This window comes from Pogona vitticeps, chromosome 10 (assembly GCF_051106095.1).
Source record: "Pogona vitticeps strain Pit_001003342236 chromosome 10, PviZW2.1, whole genome shotgun sequence".
In the NCBI taxonomy this organism is placed as follows: domain Eukaryota; kingdom Metazoa; phylum Chordata; class Lepidosauria; order Squamata; family Agamidae; genus Pogona; species Pogona vitticeps.
This window is the reverse complement of record NC_135792.1, coordinates 11,370,001-11,385,425: the sequence shown is the minus strand read 5'-3', so window position 1 is coordinate 11,385,425 and position 15,425 is coordinate 11,370,001. Positions and strand designations below refer to the sequence as shown.

The following is a 15,425-nucleotide window of genomic DNA, read 5'->3' as shown; positions in this document are numbered from 1 at the left end:
CTCGTCCTCTGTCGTCCCTTCTCCTCCTGCCCTCACACTTTCCTAACATCAGGGTATTTTCCAGGGAGTCTTCTCTTCTCATGAGATGGCCAAAATATTGGAGCCTCAGCTTCAGGATCTGGCCTTCCAGTGAGCACTCAGGGTTGATTTCCTTTAGAAAGTGTAAAGATTTATTGTTGTTGTTTAGTCGTTTAGTCGTGTCCAACTCTTTGTGACCCCATGGACCAGAGCCCTCCTGTCTTCCACTGCCTCCCAGGGTTTGGTGAAATAAAGTGTAAAGACAGGAGATGTGAACTGGGCCTCAATGAGAGAACCCTGCAGCACCCCAACTTTTTCCACTTTGAAAAAACAAACCTACAAACATGTTCCTCTTCAAGGTGGGAATCATAAAATAATGAAGTTAGAAGGGGCCTATAAGGCCATCGAGTCTGTTCCCATACCTTTTGACTTTGGCAGCTACAAAGAGAAGTAAAAATCAGTTCATTTCAGTTTCTGAAGCATATACCCAAATAGGATTTTCTTCTTATCCAGGACAGAAAGAACATGAGGCTTATTGATATGTAAGAGAAACTGAATCTGTGAAAGTGAAAGCAGTCTTCCCCAACACTATTAATTTAACAGAACCACGGGGAACAAAATAGGTGAGTAAGTGAGTTAAAAGTGGGAGCAAAAGGTCTCAGAAATATTTTTGACATATTTATTGCATATCATTTCAAAAGAAAAAGTCTACCTTGTCGCCTGCCCCCCTGAAACATAGCTATAGCACAACAAGGTCTCTAGAGAAAGGATGGCTTCAACAATATGATATTCATAGTGGGGTACATGTGTGTGTGTGTGTGTGTGTGTGTGTGTGTGTTTGTGTGTGTGTGTGTTCATTTTTAAAAATATATCAGTGCAACATAAATAGTTGCATTTTCCTGAACACATGTGGCCAACATTCTCTCCTTACAATTCAAATTATCATTGCTAGCATTGTGTAAAATGAACTGACCCAGAAAGCTAAAAGGGTAAGAACCCATATTTACTTGGTTTATTCTCTAGCCAAAGGTTCACAAACAACTTAGTCAGTGTATCGCATAGCAACCACTTCATGCCTATTGTTACAATACAGCTGTTAACTGAAAAACTGTAGCGTCCTGTTGTTCACAATTTTTTTAAAAAAGCAGAACTATGTTGACTCTCCCAACATTTTCAAAGAATATATATTTTTATTCTTGTCATTTAACCCCAGTCATGATCAACATGCTTAATTATAGCCCACTTACAAGTGGATGGGATCATATTCCCAAGAATCGTGTTAGAGCTGTTTTTTAGTTCCACATCAATGGGAAAATAAGTACTGTTCTATCTATAAGATGTCATTGTTACTGATTTCATGTACACCTTTCCTCTTAGTAGTACGTAGCTTGCCTCTTCTACCTAATCCTCACAACAATCCTATGAAGACTGACAAAAACGTGTCACTGGCCCAAGGTTACAAAATGAGTTTCATGGCTGAGGGAAACCTACCTCAGCCTGGATCTCCATTGTCATTGTCCAGCACTATTAACAGTGACTCTACCAAGTGACATAAGAGTCAGAAATCTAATATTTCATCTGTCAGAATCATACTACTTATGCCCACAACAATAAGTCAAATGGTACAAATTCAGCAATGAATTGCATCCAGTTAAGAGGCCAATACCTGGATTTCATCATCATCATCAACAATAACAACATCAACTTAGAACTGCAGAGCTGAAGGAACTCTGGTTCATGGAGTCCACCCCCTAACATAGATACACAGTCGGGAACTGAACTCCAGATACATAACCACTGAGCTATACTGAAGTTCAATATAACAGCATAACTGAATTTAAGGTGGATCTCATCTCAGAATTCATGCTCTCAACGAACAGTGGGGAAAAGTGGAAAAGAAGCTAAAGCTTTATATATCTGCTACCCTAGCATTATACACTGTTTTTCAGTGTTTCATTTGGAGATCTCTCACTTATAGTCATTGATTCATTATATGTCAAGGAAGAAACATTGATCCGCAAAAGCTATGATACTCATATGAGGCTACACACAAGTAGGTGTTCAACCTAATCCTTTTATTTGATAATTTGTATTATAACAAGGAGATTCCTCATATTACTTGCTTATCTAACAATGGATTATTTCAAACAGGTAATACAGAAAGGCAATAGGATCTATAGCAATAAGTGAGTATCTAAGTGGATGCAAGAATTGAAAACTGTTTATGTTGATGCCGTTTCCAACTTTATCCTAATAAAGATACTTGTTCAGATCCCATCTTCTGTGAAAGCAGGGCACCACGAGAGGCAGCTTTCCCCAGCTTAACAAACGGAGTAGTCAAGAGTCTGGAAGGTAGAGAATGCATATAGGAATGCATACAGTAGAACCCATTTCAATGAGGGGCTTATTAGTAGAGTGGGGCTTCTAAATGTTTCCAACCATTATGAGAGAGGGAACAAAGGCAGAATTTATTTTTAAGAGTACAAAATCCTATATTCCCATTTTGATACCGTAACCATGATGTCCACCCAGACAAGATGCTTTTTTAAAACATGTATAAACACTCGGAGTTTCTTAAGAATTCTCACCGTATAACTAGCACGCCAAGCACCTGAAGTACACTTCTCCCTGTTATTTTCAAAACAGCTAAAGAAAGCTGGTCAATATTGTTGTTACTGTACCAAACGGAGCCCATATGGAGGATAACAAAGAATCTCCCATCCTTAAGGTGACCACACATATACTTGTTTAGCAAGTCTGCTGCATTATGAATTTTAGACCCTGCTTCAGAACCTATAGCCTGTCATTTCTATGTTCTGTACAAAATATGCATTTGAAGAAGACTTAAATATCAGAACACTTAAAACAGGTCCAAAATGCAACAGCCAGATTATTACCTGGGGCTGGTTACAGGGATCACCTAAACCCCCTGCTACAGAAGCTCTACTGGCTGCTGATTCGATTTCCAGGAACAACTCAAAGTGCTGGCTTTAACCTATGAAGTCCTAAATGGCCTAGGTCCAAGGTATCTTAAATATTGCATCTCTCTCTATGAGCCGGCTCAGGTGTTAAGATCCTCAGGAGAGGCCTTTCACTTTGTCCCACCACCTACACAGGTGTGTCTGATGGGGACACAGGAGAGAGCCTTCTCTGTTGCTGCTCCCAGACTTTGGAACTCCCTCCCACAGGAGGTCAGGCTGGACCCATCTTTGCTGTCCTTCTGCAATCAGACAAGGAGCTTTCTTGTCAGGCAAGTCTTCCCTCAGTAACCAGCTACCTGTCTGTGAATTTCAGATAGATCGTTATGCATTACTGGTTTTACTAGATCTTTAGTACTACTTGTATTTTCCATTTTTGTGTATTCCATTTCTCAGAGTGACTTTTTTTTAAAAAAAAACATTTGTATCTTTATTGATATTTGCCTTAATATTGTCTAGTAATGATGTAAGATGCCTCCTTATTCAATGTTCATAGTTTTTAATATTGTCTTTTAATGATGTTAACCACTACACATGGAGGTATTCGTATTCGTATACGTATACCCCTGCACAGGTGAACATAATGAGGATTCGGCCCCCGGGGGGGCAGACCATCCACTCACCTTCCACTGCTGCCGCGGGCTCTGCGCTCCCTTCCTATCACTCCGGAGCTCGTGGTCAACTAGCCACTCCTGGCAGAAGCCAGGACAACAAGCCTCGCTGCCAAGTTGAAGAGTGGCTCGCTGATCGGGCGCTCCGGAGCAACAGGAAGGGAGCACAGAGCCTGCAGCAGCAGTGGAAGGTGAGAGGACAGTCTGGCCCCAGTGGGCGAGACCCTCGTTATCTCCACCTGTGTGGGGTTATTCCTATTTGTATACGAGTACGAATACCCCCATCTCTATTAACCAGCATTATATACCCATTGCTTTCAACTTGGGTCCTTTTCATAGATAAAGGCGGGATTAAATAAATAAATAAATAAATAAATAAATAAATAAATAAATAAATAAATAAATAAATAAATAAATAAATAAATAAATAAATAAATAAAGGAATGAAGGAATGAAGGAATGAAGGAATGAAGGAATGAAGGAATGAGAGCATCCAGTAAATTCATGGCTATTCACAGTTTTGTGTCAAATATATGCTAATTGAAAATACATTGCCCTTTAGACTATAGAAGTTCACATTGCTTTGCTAAAACAATTTTTGAACTGATATCAGAAAAACATGGCAATCTATGAGCATCAAAGATACACACACACACACACACACACACACGTACGTTGTAAAGCGAAAATAAAAAACCCATTGAAACACATTAAAACCTGGTTAATGCATTCCCATGGGCTAAAAACTCACCGTCCAGCGAAGATCCTCCATACGGCAGCCATTTTCGGTGCCTGTATAGTGAGGAATCAGTCTCTAAGCACAGTGGGGAGCCATTTTGATCACCCGGCAGCCATTTTGAAAACCCGACGATCAGCTGTTTTGATCGTCGTAACGCGAAGAATCAGTTCCTGAAACAGGGAACCGATCTTCGCAAATCGAAAAAACCCATTTAGACCATCGTTTTGCGATCACAATTGCGATCACAAAAACATCGTCATGAAGCAGATTTGTCGCAATGCGGGGTAATCATTAAGCGGGACACGACTGTAAGATGCATGTATCTTCTTGATTATACAGAGAATAAATATTCTGCTTTCACATACCAACTGTATGCTGTGCTCAAAAGGAGGCTGAATGCTATTCCATTTCTTCTGTGGCAGACTTATAGCCATCCTACTATTTCAGGTGGTAACAAATGAGTATGGACAAACAAGACTAACCACCCTTGCACTTTGAATCCATTTCACTTCATTTCCCTTTTCTATTTCAGATAATGTGCACAAACTGGTCAGACAGTCTTTGTACGATTTACCTATGAAAAAATATGAATGTAGTACAAACCAAGCCTATTTATTTATTTATTTATTTATGTTGTTGTGTGCTGCTAAGTTGGAACTGGCTTATAGTGAGTCTAATGAGGTTTTCAAAGTAAGTGAGATATTAAAGGAGTGGCTTAACCAGACACACACCCTCAGAAGAATTTCTATGGCTGAGCAAGGATTATAACTCAGGCCTCATGAATCCTAGTCCATCACTCCATCCACTACACTATTCTGAGTATCCCCAACATTTATTCCTAGATAAATCCAATTTTTCATAAAGCCTAACCCATAAACTATAATGCCATGAAAGCTATGTACTACAGCCTAGATTTCAGAGCTTGATGGATACATCTAGTGTCATGCTAGACTTGGCTGATCAATTGACTGACCAGAGTATCTTATTGTCTCAGCCCTTATACAGTGGTGCCTCGCTTGACGATGTTAATTCATTCCAGCGAAATCGCTGTAGAGCGAAAACATGATCAAACAAAAAAAAAAACATTGAAACACATTGAAAACCCCTCAGTGCATTCCAATGGGCTGAAAACTCACCGTCCAGCGAAGATCCTCCATAGGGGTGGCCATTTTCGGTGCCTGTGAAGCTAGGAATCTATCCTAGAAAACAGTGGGGGCCATTTTGTACACCCGGTGGCCATTTTGAAACCCGACGATCAGCTGTTTTTAGATTGTTGTAATGCGAAAATCGGTTCCCGAGGCAGGGAACCAATCAGTGTGAAGCGGATTTTTCCCATTTAAACCATTGTTTTATGATTGCTTTTGCGATACCAAAACCCTAATTGTCAAGCAATTTCCTCATTAAGCAAGGCAATTGTTAAGCGAGGCACCACTGTACTTTCCTTCTTCCTGCAGTTAAGTATTGTTACTGTTCTACAAAAGAACTTGCATATACAGGAAATTTACAACCAATTCATACTTCTCCGTACTATTTTGGAAAAGTCTTTCAGCAACTGGTAGTCTTTGGACCAAATAAAGCTGGAGAGAATCAGATTGCTGACTTATAAATCATAAAGCTTCTTTGCTAGTTACATCACCCATTCCATAAAGCATTGAAAGGGAAGACTGAGTATCAATTCTGCAACTCATTGTGGCAGATTTCCTATTAACTGTAAGTACAAACATTTAAAAGTGTGCATGCATGCATGTGTGTAATCTAATAATAGCCCTTCTCTAAAACAATAATAACATTGGAACAAAAAAGTTTTGAAAAACAGATACATCATTTCTTGGATGATGCACAAATTTCAAAACAAAAGAGGTTTCATAAATTTAAATTATGGGCCTATCAATACAATCTTTGGGTGTCTCTAAAATTACTGAAATGCAAGTCTCACTCTTCAGTCAGGTAAACACGAATCAGATAAGAAAAAAGTTTAAAGTAAGGAGAAAAAAATCACATGGTGCCAGGAAGTTACTCTTAGATGTAAAGTTCTTTGCAAGCTTAATTCCACTGTTTAGATGAGGCAGGAAGCAGTTAGACTGTTGTTTTAAAGTTACAGCTGAGGCAGCTGTGGGTTCAACTTCACACTCCAGTTCTTCAGACAAGGGGGCACAGGCCATTCACACCTCCTCTCCATTTGGGTCTTCAAGACAGATACGTTTCTGCTTGGCCAGGGAAGCAGGGGTGATGCAGAAAATCCACGTCCTCCATCTGGGAATTGGAGTATGATTTAGTAAACCCACTAGGTTTAATCAACTGGGATCAGATTAAAGTAAAAAGAACATCATCTTGTGGTTGTAAGTCCTGTTCCGCTGGTGTTGAGAGTCCATATGCCTCCTTGCTGGGGGGTGTCGCTCTTTTTTGGTATCTCTTTTTTGATACCTCTAGGAATTTCCTTTTTGGATACCTCTTGGAATCGCCTATTCTTTGTATCTTGTAATAGCTACATCCCCCCCCTTTTATTTCAATGGAACTATGAGAATACCAAGAAAGGCCTGTTCGCCTTTGTCTGAAGAACTGGAGTGTGAAATCAAACCCGCAGCTGGCTCAGCCATAACTTTGAAACCACCACCTTGCCACTTCCTGCCTCATCTAAGACAAATGTGCCTGGCGAAACTCCTCTTGCCAAAAACTTGACATCTAAATGTAACCTTCTTGCAAACCCCATCTTGCCGCGAACATTTCGACTTGCTTTGAAGAGGTGGGATTTACCCATGAAAGCTTGCATATTGTTTGATTTTAATTTTTTATTACTAGCCTATAAAGGTGTTGCTTATTCTTGCATCTTATTTTCAAAACACTACAAAATCGACAACAGAGCTTCGCAGTATCCCTTTTATTATGGAACATGCAGTGTAATTACACAGAAAAACTACACTAGCAAAGTAGAAATACAGGCAACATTTCAACTTCCAACACTTTCTCCCTTGAAAATGAGGTCAAGTTATGTGAAGCAAATGCTTTGGAAAGGATGCTTTTATGAAGAAGAAAAATCTATAACCAGGTTTCCATGTTTTGTTTTGTTTTTAATATGTCAAAGGACTCACCTAATGTGTACGTCAAAGGATTTGCTTAACAAATTTTAATCCACAATGATCCAGCCTTCCCCCCAATGAGGCAAAACGTGTATGCGTGCGTGCACGCACACACATACACAATTGCTGCAGCAAAGAATTGTGAATTTCATTAAATATGTTAACAGGAAAAAAATTCAGCTTGAAAAATAGTAATCCTGTCTTTCAACAAAAATATTATAGGAAGCTATGAATTTGGTAGATCTGAATAGGCTGTTGGTACATGTTTTACTAAGGTAATATAATGGCACACTATTATTAGATCACATTAATCATTACTATGCCAAAGGCAGTGACAGCCCCACTGAAAAGGATTGAAAGGGCTGGTAATGGATATAAATTACCCATTGTGTGATAAAAGGATTTTTACTAAGAAGGTAAGAATAAAACAGCAAATTTCTAATATAACTGTTGTGCATGGAAAAACCAAAATAAAAGTAATCCTGTTGCTAATATCCACAAAAATCAAACTAAGCACTTCTTGAAACAAGATAAAGTCACAATTTTAAAAAAAAAGGATGCAGTGTGAAATTAATTTCTTGGCATCTAATATTGCTATCAGTTTAAATGGTTTATGGGATGACCTCTAAGGAATATGGTCAAAAGGAAAGGTAGGTTTTGCTAATTAGAACTGAAGACAGTTTTATGCAGATTCATTTAAGCCCCTTAGCAGAATCAAATGTGTATTGTCAGGAACCCCAATATTGCATGCCATTTTGGTTTATATATCCCAAGTACTTTGTATACAGAAGTTGTAATATCAAGTACTGAATCCCTGATACAACAGAAATCTCCCCTAGATTTCTTTCTTCTTCTTTTTCAGTATTACCATTGAGAGCTGACTTGAATTAGCATCAAGGGTGACACTGGAAAAATACCACAAAGTATGGGACTAATACACATATTTAGTCAGCTTAAAGTTAGCTCAATTTGCATATTACTAATATGTTCCCAATGGACTGGACAATACAGTGGTGCCTCGCTTAACAACGTTAATTTGTTCCAGCGAAATTGCTGTAGAGCGAAAACGTAAAGCAAAATAAAAAAGTCAATTGAAATGCATTGAAAACCAATCAATGCATTCCAATGGGCTGAAAACTCACTGTCCAGCGAAGATCCTCCATAGGGGCAGCCATTTTCAGTGTCTGTAGAGCAAGGAATCCATCCAAAAACACAGCGGGGAACCATTTTGAGCAGCCGGTGGCCATTTTGAAAACCCAACAATCAGCTGTTTTGATCATTGTAATGCAAAGAATCGGTTCCCGAAGCAGGGAATCAATCTTTGCAAAGCAAAAAAAACCATTTAAAACATTGTTTTGCGATCGCAATTGCAATCGCAAAAACATTGTCATGAAGCGGATTCGTCGTTATACAGGGTAATCGTTAAGTGGGGCATGACTGTATATGTGATCATTGTTCCCAATGAAGAATATATGTGATCATTTCAGAACAGCTCTCATGACATGATTCTACATATGTTTACTTGGTTGTAAATTACATGGATTTCAATAGGGACTACCCAGTTCATAGCTGATTCTAAAAGAATGTTTTTAGTTACTGGTATATTGCTGTGCTGTACATAAAAGACCTAGAAGGCCAAGGCTCTCAACACAATTTATTTTGGACCATTACATACTTTGGTAAGTTCATGTTTGATTTCAAATGGATCAAAAAATCACTGTTTCAGCAGTGTCCTTCATTATTACAGTGATGACACAAGTTTGATCCAATGTCCTACTTCAGTTTAAATGCTAATATGTGATTTCAAGAGACTACCCCACTCCAATATCTGTTTAGTCCTGCAAAGGAGATTCTACAGGAAATTCAGAAAGATGCAATTCTGGCAAACGATTTAGGATAGAAGAACAAGAAGACCCAATATGGCTCATTTGGGATCATCATTCCAGATTACAAGGGCAGCCAGGAAATCTTTCAGGAATCTGTCAGAGCCAAAGAATCAGAGAGCTAGTTTCAACAAGAACTTGGTTATAATTGGATATCTATGCTAAAACTGGGAAAGTACCAAATAGTGGTGTAGTGGAGAGGAGAGTATAAGCTCCCGAGGAAGCCAAAAGGGTTATATTATGGCCATAGGACATTCAATCTTAGAGGCACCCCCCTACCTCTCATGTTGAAGGGTACACAACTTTAAAGGGGCAAACTTTGGGCCTCTAATCATCGCGAGGCATGGCTTGCCTGTCTTGGTGAGCAATGCCTCTCTCGAGCATTAGCATCCTTGCCCCTCAATAAAGCCAGTCTCGATGACAGCTGTCTGTTTGGGACTCGGAGGATGAAGGAACCTTGGGATCACAAGAACCCTGTTCATTAGACTTGAGCTGAATGGTGGGGCTCAGACTCAGTACCTACACTGATATGTTCATTTCTATGACCATATGTCATAGAAAGAAATATATAATGTATTCCTGAATTCCAAACATGACCACATGTACAGTAGGTTATGTCTGGACTTCAAGATTACATTATATGTTCCTTGACTCACAAATCATTTCCTTTCTCAAAAGGAAGAACATTTGGAACATTATTTTTGCATTTATCTTTTCCTGTTTTTAAGTTTAGGTCTAAACTCTACAAGTATTCAAAAACAGTCTTCAAGGCCCCTAGCTTGTCTTTTTACATAGAGAGAAATGAACATTAGCATGAAACTTCAATGTCTCAAAGACAACATTAAGTTTAATGTGTTCTTTCTCATATCGTATCAGAAATTACTATGAGATGTTTCCAGGCATGGATTGTAGTGCTAGCCTCATAGCCACAGGCAAACGGGAATTCCATGCAAGCAAATGTAAGGACCGTGGAAGGCTAGAGCACTCTATCTCTCCTCTGGATCCAGTTTAAAAACAAGCGGGCTGCCAAAGGATGGAGGATCTCCTCCTCATCCAGCAGAAATAAACAGCACTTTCTTATTTCTCTACCAACCCCATCTGGCTAACAACAAACAAATGGGTGAAGTCTGGGTTTTTCCATGTATGCTGCATATTTCAGATACAGATAGCGGCAATTTGCTAAAATGATATACTGGAAAAGAAGTATTTTATACACATTACACACATCCGAACTGAAACTATCATAGGACAGCAATCTTGAGATACTATTTATTTATTTAATTTATTTATTTATTCGATTTTTACCCCGCCCCTCTAGACAACGTCTACTACTACTGTTTTAGGTTCCTGACCTTGGATGCCCGGATATTCTTGAACTAGAGATCCCAGTAATCCTGGCTAGCACAGCCAGTGAAAAAGGCTTTTTTAAAGTCCAAGAACATCTGGGGACCCAAAGTGGCAAACTACAGTTTTACAAGAATGTGTCCACAAAGGTTTCCTGTTATAAAAGCAGCGTCAGCAGTGGTCATGAGGTGTACTTAAGAAGAACATGATCTGTTAGCCGAAGTGCAAGATTTAAAGTAGATTTTCCTTCGAAAATTCAAATGGGAGAACACGCAAAAAGAGAGGAGTTTTTAAAATTACCTTTTTTTCTTTCCATATGTACATATTCCATGGAAAAGCCACCGGCATTAATTTTCTGCCATTCATAAAACAGATAAATTATAAAAAAATATAACAAAATCATTCTTACCAGGTTCATCAAACTTCTACAAATCTTTTCCTTGGCTGTAAGATCTTGTCTGAGATGCGGGCAAGGACAGAAGATCAGGAACTGCAAAAACAATACCTGCAAGAAATTTTTAAAAAATGTAAAGCCAATGTATTTAAATTAAAACCAATGCAACCTAGAACATTACCTTTACGCTATATTTAAAGGTGTGTGTGCAGGAGAGGGGGAACAGAGGAGGACATAAGCCACAAAATAAATATGAATATTTAGAATCTTGTGATCTTTTTATTTTATTTTACTTTTTCCAAAGCAATTTCTTCAGTTTTTAACAATTGTGCTGAGGAGGGAAAAATATGGTTCAAATATTATGGCAAAGAATAGGTAGAAATCTTTATTATCATGTTCCAAGATGAGAAGAAAACCAATTACCACAGAAACCAAGTAGTTTGACACAGATATTGCAGTATCTCACACTAAAGTGATGGAGGGGGAGCTACAATATACAAATTAGTTCTATTATAAATAAGTAGTCCTTCACATATAGTTGTAGCTAATAAGATGCATTTACAAGAGAATACCACATACCACCCCTCTTATTTTAGAATATCCAAGCCAACATACATATCCTTTCACTGTAAAAAAATTAAGACCATAAAAAGCAAGATCTTAAGATCTTAAAAAGCAAGAACAGACAACCACAAAATTCAAACATTATATGCTAAATGCAAAAGATCTCTGTCTAGAACCAAATACTTTTAAATGACCCAAATAATTGCTTCAGTAATATAATAAAAATAATTTTAGGAAGTCTACAGATGTTATATTTGAAGGTCTTCATTATGTTCCTCTAGGGTTTCCAAAAAGATCCTGACAAAAAAATCAACTTTCCAAACATCAATTTAGATACCTACTTTGACAAACTACTGTACCAACTCTGTATAGGGTCACCGAAACCTTTTAGATCTTAGATTACAAAAGCTTGCAAGCATCTCTTCAAGAAGCAGATGGGTTAATAATCCCAATTTTTTACACCCAGGATATATTCATATATAGAAAATAGTCTATGAAACTGACCATATTTCGAGAACTGAAATTGATATTTCAATCTTTGCTCAATTCTGAAATTTGAAAAATTTAGTTAGTAACAGTATTCGAGTTGCGTTATTATGTTAAAGGATGTAATAAAATATAACAACCCAACAGTTAATAAACCCCAACAGTTTAACAGAGACGCATATCCAATATATATACTACTGCAGAAACAAGTCATTCATCTCTTGGTGAGAAAGCATTGTGCAAGTTTGTAGTTTATGCATGAGTTACTTAGAAACAGTCTCACGGTGTTAAGAATTTAAGGAGACATAATTACCACACCAAAAGTCTAGAAACCCACTCAGACTTGAAGTCTATCAGCTCAGAGAAATCTGCCTTTATCTCACATTTGACAACTGTAAACCTAAGGCATGGGCAAACAGGTTTTCGCCAAACAGATTTTCCTCGACTGCAATTATTACTAGACTAATCTGCATAACTAACAGCCTTCAATGATGAATAATACCAAGAGAGTCACAAGATGCTTAGCTTGGGCATAATGGAAACTCACAAGTAGGGCTTAAAGCTGTGGTGGTCATAAACTACCCTTAATTTTTTTTTCTGAGCCTAACTTTCATATAGATGGGCCTAGTTTCAAGGTAAATGTATCTGGCTACTTCGGCCTTCTTAATAACTCAGCTTGTAAGGGATACAAACCCAGAAAGTGAAAACTGGACAATAATTAGACATGATTAAATATCATGTAGGCTCCTTTGAAGTCACAGGATCTAACTCACTTTTATTATAGCTAAATCTATACTTCTAATAATACTTTAGTTTTCAGTTCTACAATCACCCAACTGAATTGTCATGTTTAATTGTACTGCTGTATTATTATTATTATTATTATTATTATTATTATTATTATTATTATTATTATTATTATTATTATTATTATTATTATTATTAGTCTTTCGAGACTGAAGGATGCCTACTACTACTATTGTTGTTGTTGTTGTTGTTGTTGTTATTGTTATCAACAACAACAACAACAACAACAACATGATGATGATGATGATGATGATGATGATGATGATGATGATGATGATGATGATGATGATGATCATCGTCATCATCACAATCATCACCAAATGATATATTCTGGTATGAAGAAAACATAATTCCAAGGATCCGTGCGGGAAGTATGCCTATATATTACGCTTCAATGAAGCCAACTCCATTTCCTGTCAGCTCCCACAAGGCTTTCTGTAATCACAGATATTCATACTTAAAACTGTTTTAAACTCACTTTTCTGCAAACGAATCTTATCTGTCATGCTGTACCTTTTTTCATTTTTACTAAAAGTTGTTTCAGGTCATTCCTGTTTTCTGCCAGTGAGAAAATGGCATCTGCATATCTTAGATTATGGATGTTTCTTCTGCAAATTTTCACTCCTTCCTCATCTAAATCTAGTCCAGCTTTCCGTATGATATGCTCTGCACACCAATTGAACAGGTAAGGGTCTAAAATGTACCACTATTTGACACTTTTGCCTATAGGAAACCCTATTCTGTCCTATTAGTAGTTTCTTCTTACACATTAGGATGATGAAGTGCTGAGACACATCCATTTATTTCAGAATCACCCAAAGTTTTTCTTCATCTACACAGTCAAAGGCTTTGCTGTAGTCCAAAAAGCATAGACCGATCCTCTGAAATTCTTTGGTGCACTCCAGTAGCCAGTGGATATTTGCAATATGACCTTGAGTGCCTATGCCTTTTTGAAATCCAGCTTGAACATCTAGAATTCTCAGTCCATATAAGGCAAAAGCTTTTGCTGCAACACCTTGAGCATCACTTTGCTTCCATTGGGAATTAAAGCAATAGTTCTATAATTACTGTATTCCTCGGCATCTCCTTTCTTGTAGAATACGTCTCTTCCAATCTCTTCTTCCAGTACATGACTTTGACTGAAGCCTAAAGTTTAAAACCTGAAAGTGATTTAATGCCTATAACACAGAAATTCGTGAACAAGCTGGGGAATGCATCTTTGCATCTTTCAGCTAAAATACTAAATAGCCCACAGACAAATTTAACTCGTCTAATGTCATTCTGAAGCTTCCATACAAGCAGAGTGAAAGAAATGTATTCCAAAGGTGGTGTGAAAATGCAAGAACTTGAAAGCTATCAGGATGGCATTTCCAATAGCACAAAGAAGACATTGTGGGAGGGCTGGTTTTAGATCAGGAACAAAAGAGTATGAGCCATCCCAAGGATGTTTTCAGATGCTATCCAAGGCACCTCTGGGAACGATGCCACTGGAATGGAAACCACAGCGCCACATTTTGACAACTCACTGGAGAACTTCATTTAAAGCAACCATTTTGCTTGCTTGAAATGGCCTATAGTTTTTTGCAACCAAATTGTGGTAGAAAACAAGGGGAGCCCCGTGTAAAGAAAGTGTGTTGCTTGGCATGGCTTGTGGTGGTTTGCTGCCAAATTTAGTGTCTGTTTTAAATGTTTAAATTTGCAACAAAAAAACCCCATCAAATAAAAGATCTAACAATTTGGATGCCAATTTTGAGATGTATACCAAGGACGCTTTAATAGAATGCAACAAATAATGGACTTGTAAATGTGCACCATGTATATCATTCTATTATGCTCCTCAGGGAATCCAATTATTGTAGCTCCTAGTCAAATATACATTCGGTAGCAAATACTGAATCCCACTTATAATGTGTGAAATAAACCAGAGTAAACAACTACAGGCAACACGAAAAAGAAAGTTACAGGGAAAGGCAAATAAAGTATCATAACACATAAAAATAACTCTGCACTTGAATGTATCCTAGAAAATTAATTCCCAGGATAGTTCAGCCGGAATGGTCACTGGTTGGAGATCTTGGGAACTATGGTCCAAAAAAGTAACTTTTCCAAGGCCTGTTCAAATGCAGACATGTTAGCTCCTTTCCATGCTAGTATTCATCAACAAAAGGACTGTGGATATTAGAAACATCAAGCTGCTTCCAAAAGTATAGTACAACTATAACATTATTCTTCCAAAGAGTGGCTGTAAGTCATTATATCGACTCAAATGAGGGTTATCAGGAATATAAAAAGATGCTAAAAGAATTGAGAGCCAATGAGGTGTAGTGGATATAGTGATAGACGAGAAGACCTCAGTTCTAACCTCTGCTTCAACATGGAGAGTCATTGAGTGGAGGTGGCAAAGTTAAAAATATTCTTTAAATATCTTACATATTTTGGAAACCCAATTAAGGTCACCATAGGTTGGATGGGGTTTGACAGCACAGAAGACATAGAAGAGCTGACTTAATGGAATGTTGCCCCA

General features: G+C 37.9%; 1 protein-coding gene across 12 annotated transcripts in view; it reads right to left on the bottom strand.

Annotated features, from left to right (window-relative positions):
* Nucleotides 1–15,425, bottom strand: part of ZNF536 (zinc finger protein 536) — a 699,351-nt gene that overhangs the window by 474,293 nt on the left and 209,633 nt on the right. For all 12 annotated transcript variants that reach the window (XM_072980786.2, XM_078380344.1, XM_072980787.2 and 9 more), the window contains one exon: nt 11,060–11,155. The gene's annotated coding sequence lies outside the window, so the exon portion shown is untranslated. The remainder of the gene's footprint in view (nt 1–11,059; nt 11,156–15,425) is intronic.